Raw genomic sequence first — 2,596 nt, 5'->3', positions numbered from 1 at the left:
CCACAGGTTGACTTGTAATCACAAGGTTTCAGACGGTTGCTGTACATGATGAAGGGACTGCGCTCTGAAAGCTGGTGATTTCAAAGGTATCTGTTGGACTAGAACCTGGTATCGTGTGACTTCTGACTTGCTTTATTTTTGATATTTTAACCACGTTCATTGCACAATTCACCTGACTCGCACATCTTTGGACTGTGGGAGGAAACCGGAGCACCGGAGGAAACCCACGCAGACACGGGGAGAACGTGCAAACTCCACACAGTCAGTCGTCTGAGTCGGGAATTGAACCCGGTCTCAGGCGCTGTGAGGCAGCAGTGCTAACCACTGTGCCACCGTGCCGCCCACAAAACCACGACAAACCTTGACACAGCACAGCAAACGAGACGAGCGCTGCGCATGGTCAGTGTGGGGATTGAACCCACGACCTTGGCGTTATTAGCACCACGCTCTAACCAGCTGAGCTAACCGATGGAGGAAGCCCAGGGCTTGCATGTCCTCAGCAAAGTGGGAGGGGGAGTTGAAATGTTCAGCCATGGGGAGGTGGGGTTTATGGGTGCGGGTGTCCCGGAACTGTTCTCTGAAGCGGCCTTTGAGGTGGCATCCAGTCCCCCCAATGTAGAGGAGACCGCATCGGGAGCAATGGATACAGATAATAACACGTGTGGAAGAGCAAGTAAAACTTGGATGGGGTTGAAGTCCCCTTTGAGGCTTTGGATGGAGGTGGTGAGTTAGGTGTGGGCGCAGGTTTTGCAATTCCTGCAGTGGCAGGGGAAAGTGCCAGGAGGGGAGGGTAGGTTGTTTGAGGGAGGGGGGTGGTGGAGGACGTGGACCTGACCAGTTAGTTGTGGAGGGAATGGTCTTTGCGGAAAGTGGACTGGAATAAGGAGGGTATTAAATTCCTGGTGGTGGAGTCTGTTTGAAGGTGGCCGAAATGTCGGTGGATGATGCAATTTATGCGGAGATTGGAGATGTGGAAAGTGAGCACCGGAAGCGTTCTGGCATTGTTGCAGTTGGAGGGGTAGAGTTCGAGGGTGGATGTGGATGAGATGTGTTGGAGGGCATCTTCAACCACATGGGATGGGAAATTAGTCTTTAAAGATGGAGGCCATCTGGTGTGTTCTGTGGTGGAACTGGTCCTCCTTGGGGCCAATGTGACGGAGGCAGAGGAATTGGGAATACAGATAGCATTTTTGCAGGAGGTAAGGTGGGAGGAGTTGTAATTCAGGTAGGTGTGGGAGTCAGTGGGTTTGTAAAAAATGTCAGTGTTGAGTCGGTCATCGCTGATGGAGATGGAGAGGTCCAGGAAGGTGAGGGAGGTGTCAGAGATGGTCCAGATGAGTTTAAGGTCGTGGTGGAAGTTGTTGGTGAAGTTGGTGAACTGTTCAACCTCCTTGCGGGAGCACAAGGTGTCACCAACGCAGTCATGAATGTAATGGAGAAAAAGGTCGGGAGTGGTGCTGGTGTAACTACAGAAGATGGACTGTTCTATGTAACTGACAAAGAGACAGGCATAGATGGGGCCCATGCTGTGCCTTTCATCTGGAGGAAGTGAGAAGATTCGTAGGAGAAATTGTTAAGGGTGAAGAACAGTTCAGCCAAACAAGTGAGAGTGTCAACGGAAGGGTATTGGTCGGGACGTTGGGAGAGGATGAAACAGAGGGCTTGCAGGCTCTGGTCATGGTGGATGGGAGTGTATAGGGACCGGTTGTCCATGGTGAAGATGAGGCTGAGGGTGCTGCGGAAACGGAAGTCTTGGAAGAGGTGGAGGACATGGGTATGTGGCCCGATTGTAAGTAGGGAGCTCCTGGATCAGGGGGATAGGAAAGTATTGAGGGAGGTGGAGATGAATTCAGTGGGGCAGGAGCAGGCAGAAACAATGGGTCACTCGGGGTGGTTAGGTTGTGGATCTTAGGTAGGAGGTAGAATCGGGTGATGCGGGGTTCCCAACTATGAAGTTGGAAGCTGTGGGTGAGAGATCCCCTGAGGAAATGAGGTTGTGTATGGTCTGGGAGATGATGGTTTGGTGATGGGTGGGGGGGGGTGAGTTCATGGTCGAGGGGACTGTAGGAGGAGGTGTCTTTGAGTTGGTGCCAGGCTTCAGTGGCGTAGAGGTCAGTGCACCAAACTACCACTGCACCAACCCCATGGAATTAATGTGGACTTCACCAGTTTCCCCTCCCCCACTTTACCCCAGTTCCAACCTTCCAGCTCAGCACCATCCTCATGACCAGTCCCACCTGTTAATCTTCCTTCTCACCTATCCGCTCCACCCTCCTCTCTGACCTCTCTTTACCTCCACATCCCTCCACCTATCGCACTCTCAGCTACATTCCCCCCGCCCCACCCCTTCCCATTTATCTCTCAACCTCCGAGGCTTCCAGCCTCATTCCTGATGAAGGACTTCTGACCGAAACATCGATTTTCTTGCTCCTCGGAAGCTGCCTGACCTGCTGTGCTTTTCCAGCACCACTCTAATCTTGACTCTAATCTCCAGCATCTCCAGTACCCACTTCCGCTCATGTTATGGTTAAGTCTGTAGTAGAAGCTGTCAATGATGGGAGCAAATTTTCCATTGCATCCTGTGCAAATGTCCTCC

General features: G+C 52.1%; 1 non-coding gene across 1 annotated transcript; it reads right to left on the bottom strand.

Annotated features, from left to right (window-relative positions):
• Nucleotides 1–391: 391 nt before the first annotated feature.
• Nucleotides 392–471, bottom strand: trnai-aau (transfer RNA isoleucine (anticodon AAU)). Its single transcript has one exon. It is a non-coding gene; the product is annotated as a tRNA-Ile (tRNA).
• Between the last annotated feature and the right edge of the window lie 2,125 nt (nt 472–2,596).

Source organism: Hemiscyllium ocellatum, chromosome 33 (genome assembly GCF_020745735.1).
Source record: "Hemiscyllium ocellatum isolate sHemOce1 chromosome 33, sHemOce1.pat.X.cur, whole genome shotgun sequence".
In the NCBI taxonomy this organism is placed as follows: domain Eukaryota; kingdom Metazoa; phylum Chordata; class Chondrichthyes; order Orectolobiformes; family Hemiscylliidae; genus Hemiscyllium; species Hemiscyllium ocellatum.
This window is presented reverse-complemented; position numbering and strand designations above follow the sequence as displayed.